The 6,957-nt window shown below is 39.6% G+C and overlaps 1 pseudogene; it reads left to right on the top strand.

Annotated features, from left to right (window-relative positions):
- Positions 1 to 2,091: 2,091 nt before the first annotated feature.
- On the top strand, positions 2,092 to 2,902 carry LOC148010755 (V-type proton ATPase subunit B 2 pseudogene; annotated as a pseudogene).
- Positions 2,903 to 6,957: the final 4,055 nt, after the last annotated feature.

The following is a 6,957-nucleotide window of genomic DNA, read 5'->3' as shown; positions in this document are numbered from 1 at the left end:
TGAAGACAGGATGTAGTTACAATCAGTGATTTCTTCTCTTACCACGACTTCTCCTATTTATTATGTTGCAAAATCCACTACTTCTCTTATTTCTCAGCTTGTGTCTATGCCTATGCCTATGCCTATTCCGGATGCGGTTGTCAGATCAACTGCAAAACCGACTATTGAAGATATGATAGAGGAGATATTAAGGAACTTAAAAGACCTACAAAACAAGATGATTAGAAGGGAGCGACAGCTTCTTAGTCCAGCTCCAGTTTCAGCCCCAACTTTATCTAGCCCTACAAAATCTTCCAAGATGGGGGAGTCGAAGCACTTGTTGAGGAGAAGCAGAGAAGAGATGATGATCTAGTTTCTTAGCCTTCTTCTTCAGGACCAGAATAGAGTATGACTGATGTTCAGAAGCTGAAAGTACAAGAATATCAGAAAGGCCTGAAGACAACAGATCCAAAGCCGAAAAAGCAACGTAGATGCAAGCTGCTTTTTGACATTGAGACAACTACTGACTTGAAGAAGATTGAGGAGAAAATTTCTAATGAAAAGACTGCTGATGGTCTTTATGATGGGTTGTCATGCTCGTATACTATGGAGGATCTTTCAGCATTGTTGAAAACTGAAAATCAAGAGTTATCATATGTCTTACAGGTCAATTCTCTGGCAAAGAATTGTGAAAATGCTAATTTCATGCTGCAAGAAAATTTGGATGCTGAGAATTCTTAGCAAAAAGTGTTATTTGCTTAAATATTTCAATAAAAGATATGTAGAGTATCAATTTACAGCAACAAATAGGATTTACAACTCAAGTAAGTTGTGAGACTCATTGTTGGGCTATTTATATGCATTCTGAAAAAGATATGGCTGTTTTTGTCAATCAAAAGAGTTGGGTACTGTTTATACATAGCAAAATGCATGTTTACAAGGGTATTTACAACAAATATTGAATTTTACAGGTTGTAGCAAAGAAGCCAGAGTACAGACAAAATATGAGACATTTGACAAAAAGGTTAAATTACCTTTGGATAGTGATAAGGATTTGCAAATGTTTATGCCATTTACGGTATGGATATGGATATAAACGTCAATGTGGTCAAGGCTCAAACAAGATTTGTTCCATTGAATAAGGAAAGAGAATTTGGAGTCATCGGATTGTTTGATGGTCAACCAATGAAAGAAGATCTCAATGCAGTGATGATCTACGAAAACATACATACTTTTCTTCGTCCATATGATCCAAGAGGATGCTGTGATAATCTATGTCAACTTACGAACTTGTCATATTACCTAGATGATTTCCCATATGATCCTGGTGGGAATAATGCTACAAGTGGTAAAGAAGTTGGCACACGGCTAGACGATGTGCAGGTTTGGAGGGGGTGGATGTCGTGATGTTGCACGTCCACCACTACAAATTTGAGCACGGAGTTTTTCGCCAAGATTTTGAACTCATTAGCCAGTGTCATTAGGATTTTATTTTCCATAGTGTGTGTCTTTATGTTTACGTTTTTGCATGATGCACGAGCACATGTAGTTAGGCTAGGCACATTTTCTTCAGTGCATTCATAATTTTTTTGTGTGGAAGCATCGTTTGATTGATTGCATGGATTTTAATTTGCAAACCACATGAATGATTAGACACAAAATTCTCTTCCAAAGCATATTCTTGATAGGGCACATTGCATGGAAAAACAGGTTCACATGAAGGAATCCGTTTGAAGTCTCAAGGATTAAAGGAAAAGGTTGTAAGTTTTACATCGTCAGTGAGTATTTCTTCAAGAAAAAGAGGACACGTATGTCAAGTGTTCTAGACTACAAAAAGCACATGAAGAGTCTGAAAAGATGCCAAGTCAAAGCATTGTATCATAGGGCATAATTATTGGATATGCCATGCATGGCCCCTTCCATATGGTAATCAAGCTCTATAGTGAAATACTAGAGGAGGGTGTTGATCTAGATAGGGTTATTCTTGTAGGTGTGCTGAAAGTGTGTGCAACTACAAGAACAATAGGCCAAGGAAGGTTGGTACATGAATATGTCTATCTTGGATCTTAGAAGCTCCAGTTCCTATGAACTTCAAAGCACACATAGGAAGCCATGAGAGTGAACATGGAGACTGCTCAATTTTTCAAACATGAAAATGGTTCGATGGAGAGAGTTACTTTATTCTTGAATTTTGCAAAGGATCCTACCATTGAGCATATTATTACTCTTAGGATTGCCCTCACAATAGCTGAGTATCTAGCATATGATTTTGGCAAGCATGTGCTTGTATGAGAGGTCTCTACAACATGAGGGGAAGTTCTTGGTCGTCGTGGATATCCTGGTTATATGTATACTGACTTGGCTATAATTTATGAGTGTGCTGGAAGAATCCAAGGGAGAAAAAGATCCATTACACAAATTCCCATTTTGGCCATGCCAAACAATGATATTACTCATCCAATTCTTGATTTGACTGGGTATAGTATTGAGGGTTAAATTTACATTGATCGATAGGTTACATTTATCATCCAATCAATGTTCTTCCATCTCTTTCACGATTGATGAAGAGTGCTATTGGGCAGGGGATGAAAAGAAAAGACCATGCAGATGTTTCCAATCAACTCTATGCTAACTATGCAATTAGGAAGGATGTGCAATGAAGGCTGTCGTTGGAGAGGAACTAAAAGCAGTCTTGAAGAAGATCAACGAGGTTCTGGGATATTCTTTGCCGAACACTTCTGCTTCACTGAGGAGCGCGCAAGAAAGCGTGAGGCAAAAAGGACTTCGTTGGAGCTGGCTGCTGGATATACGACTGCAGAGGATGCAATGTCAGCAGATACTTGAACTGCATCTATTGCAGAGCCTCAAAAATCTTTTGGATTGGTGGAAGACGTCAGAATTCCTGTGCCACATAATGCCGTGAAGAACTAAGTACTCTAGATATTGGCAATGGCTATGTACATTCTGGTAGATAAAATGGCGACTATGGATCGTGACGATTGGTTAATTACGCAATATGGCTACTGATTGATAGAGCTTAATGGCAACCATAACGGCATCACCACTGAAGGTCAACGCAAGGCGGCAAACCACATTCTGCGCAGTAATGATAATGGCGACAGCATAGATAGACAAGCAATTATAGTGACTTGACGGTATTGTGTAGGGAAAATGGCATAAACACAATTCTGTTGTCGAAGTAGACGGCGTTTTGATGTGGCGGCACTATTAGGAGGATAATGGCGTATTCTATGAGCCATTGCTGGTGCTAGTCATGGCGTATTCTCAATCTTATCGCACTAGATCGCATGGCATCGTAAAACTCAATTATCATAAGGACAAACGGTCTCTAGAAGCAAGTTGAAGGCCTTTAACCAAAGTATTTCACATGAGATTGAGAATCATATAAGAGACTATTCACGCATGCTTCAAAGGATGCAGCTCAATCGTTCTTCTGTTGATATTATTGTCAACATGGCAATTGCAAGTGCTATAGTTGGAGAAGCTATTGGTGGATGCATCAATAATTGCTCCTCTGTATTTAGCTAAGGCTTACCCCCCGCCAAGTATAGTTAACCAATCAATAGAAGAATATTTAAAGCATTATGGAAAAACATTATGCAGACATGGTTGAGGAGGGGTGGTGAAAAAGCTTATTACAAAAGCTTTAAACGATGAGAAGAAACGACATGTTCAGTGTTTAAAAACATAAATCTTAATGTTTTTAAAGCTAAAAAGCCTTAGGCTTTTTGGGATAATGAAAAGGCACAACGTGAGAGGAAGAGGAAAAGACTATAAAAGGAGGACTAGGAGAGCTTGGGAGAGTATCAAAATCAAGAGAGAGACGCTTGAGGTGGAGCTTGTATCCCTCGCCCTCTTCGAAGATCTTGCCATCGAATTTGGGAGAGAAGGCTTGAGGTTGAGCTTTAAGCCCCTCACCTACATTGAAGTTTCCGTTATCAAGTTGCTTATGAAGGTGGTTTGAGTTGAGCTTTAAGCTTCTCTCCTACTTTTGAAGATCGTCATCGAGTTCTTTGAAGTGTCTTTTGGGCTCGAGCTTGGTGCTTCTCGCCTTCCTTGAAAATCTTTCCTCAAAACTTGACATTCCACCTTCTTCTAGTTTCTCTCAGTTTGAGATTTTGACCTTGTCTTCCCGGAGATCTTTTGATCATATCCAAGAGTCATTTGAACCTGTATCTTGACTATATCTTTAATCAACAATTTGTTTTTTCATCTGTCTTGAATCTAAAATTATTTTGGTTAGTTATTTTATGTTGAGTTCTCCCATCACAAAGCGTCCTTGCAAAGAGCAACTTTCACGAACCCCCGCACAAATTTCCGTGTGACAATGCTTGCATTCTAAGGCCAAGATTGTTCCCACTCTTTGGGAGTAGAGCTTGGGCTTGTGCTCAAGCTTGGCACAAAGGGCAAGAGACTTTAGAGAACACCAATGTAATTCTACTCTCTCATCAGGGCTTTAAGGGAAAGATAGTTTCAAATTTGTCTTGGAGACCTCTTTGGGTCTATTCTTTAGTATATGCTCAAGCCTAGAAATGGGGACAAGATAGTTGCCACTCTATGTTGGATCTCTCTTTGTGAGCTCAGCCTAGCTCTATACCCATGCTTAGCATTGGGAGCAAGATAGCTCCCACTATATCTATGATCTCTCGTTGGGAGCACATCTTGGCCCTATGCTCAAGCCTAGGACTAAGGAAAAGATAGTTTCCATTCTATCTTGGAGCTCTTTTAAGGAGCATAGTTTGGCCCTTTGCTCAAGCCTCACACTAAGGACATGATAGTTTAGAGAATACCAATATAGGTCTACTCTCCCATCAAGATCTCCTTGAGGTAGAACTCATATTCCTTTTGATTTACGATCCCTTGTATGATGATACAAATTGTTAATAGGTTTAGAAGCATTATCCAAAACATAATGAGAGACAAGCTATCACATCTTACATAGAAACCATGAGAGACAAACAACCAGTGTTAATTGTAGAGAAGGATATTAGACTTGGAAGCATGAGAACATTAGACTTTGTACGTACATATTTTTTGGGAAATTGTAGCAATATTTTAGGCCTTGTATTAATTTAGTGAGAGCCCACCTCTTCTCCATGCAAATTGTCAAAGAGTAGCATAGGAAAAGATACTAAAAGTGTGAAAAAGAGAGAAGACTGATCAATTAGCCAAAAGTTGGTTAGGATGAAAGGGGAAACCCTAACCTTAGAATCCATGTATAAAAGTAATGAGCTTGAATGGAAATGGTTATTCTTGTGTGTGCAAACTTTTCTCCTCTACTTTCTTACTCTAAAGTTGTGTGTAAGAGAGTGTGTGAGATTGAGGAAGAGAGAGAGAGTGAGCAATGAGGGACAAGCAAAGTGAAACCTCAAGCCTTCTCTCTAGTACTCTCTCATGCCCACCATGCTTTCTCTTATGTGATGAGGGTTGAGGGGTAATGGGGTGCTCACTTGAACCATGGAGTTAGGACTTGTGACCTTCTTAGTATGAGGTGAGAGCTAATGCATGTGTTCAAGCTCTTGAAAGAATAAGAGTGTGCTCAATTGACTCAACATGTTGAGCATATAGTACAACTTTTTTGGTTCCATTCGCGAGACCTAGGGCATGTGAACCGGAGATTGCTCATATGGGTGTTACCATGGAATAGGAGGGTGCTAGTTGTATTCACCTTGAATTGTGTGTAGCACTCACTTGGATTGGTTTGAATTTTCTTAATCATTTTTTATAAATATATTATGGAATTCATATGCGATGTGCCTTGAGTTGCTACCAAGTTTAACTACTTTGTCTAACCCAAAGGCTCAATCACCTTTTGGCCATCCAATCACATAGACCTCATTTGACATATAAGTTAGGACCCACTAATGTCAAGGCTCACACATGGATTCTCCTCATAATGAGGGCCTTATAACTTTGAGCACCATGGATCATTGGTGGCATCTTATGACGGTAGGGCATTGAGCATATCTAACACCCCCCTTGATGTCCACCTGTAGGTGAACTAAATCCTTGGCCTAATGCCAAGTCTTTGAAGATGAACTTGAAGCAAATCGTTTGAGAGGACTTTGGTGAAGATATATGCTCCATTCTACTCTTTGGGTAGTAGACTAGCTCCATTATCCCATCCTCGATCAAATCATGCACATAATGATACTGGATCTCTATATGTTTTGTGCATGTATGAAAGACCGAATTCTTGGAAATGGGAATGCAAATTTGATTGCCAAACATTAGCATAATTGGATCTTCATCCTGCACTCCCATATACCATAAGATCCTCCTTAATCACATTGCTTCATATCCTGTGCCAAAATTGCTCATAAAAGTCGGCATTGCTCCTCCTTGTTATTGAAGCCTTTGCCTTTCATGTACTCCTTGATCCCTAGAGCCCTGTAGGCTCTAATACTATGTAAAACTTACATGGCATAGCAAATATAATTTGAGAGAGAGAGAGAGAGAGAGTACATAGCAAATAAGAGGAGAATAAAAATTTAATTTAACTTCAAACAAGCTGATAAAAAGATGGCTCTATCCACCTGTGTGCTTCCAAAATGTAAAGCTTAGATGGCAATGTAGAAAAAAGATAGGTGAAGAGCTTAAGGCCAGCTAGAGTAACTCTGATTGGGTGAAAGGATGAATTATGAAAGCTATCAAGGGGTCTACCTTTTATACTTGGTGAAGGGGGTCATGATGGATGACCTTCAATATGCACCTATGCCTATTGACCTTCCATGTGCACATGTGTCTATTGACCTTCCATATAAACCTCCACTAGTTGGCTAGGGAATATTCTCTACTCCTAGCCACGGGCTACTTCCACAGCCCTTCGAGCCAAAGTAGGGATCCCTAGTAACTTCCTCATCTTGCAACTCATTGTGGTGTGCCTCAAGTTGCTACAAGCTTTAACTACTCTGTCTAACCCAGAGGCTAGACTCACAACAGTCACCTTTTGGCCAT

This window comes from Lygodium microphyllum, chromosome 29, assembly GCF_053477565.2.
Source record: "Lygodium microphyllum isolate KBCC chromosome 29, Lygodium_microphyllum_v1.1.10, whole genome shotgun sequence".
In the NCBI taxonomy this organism is placed as follows: Eukaryota; Viridiplantae; Streptophyta; class Polypodiopsida; order Schizaeales; family Lygodiaceae; genus Lygodium; species Lygodium microphyllum.
This window is presented reverse-complemented; position numbering and strand designations above follow the sequence as displayed.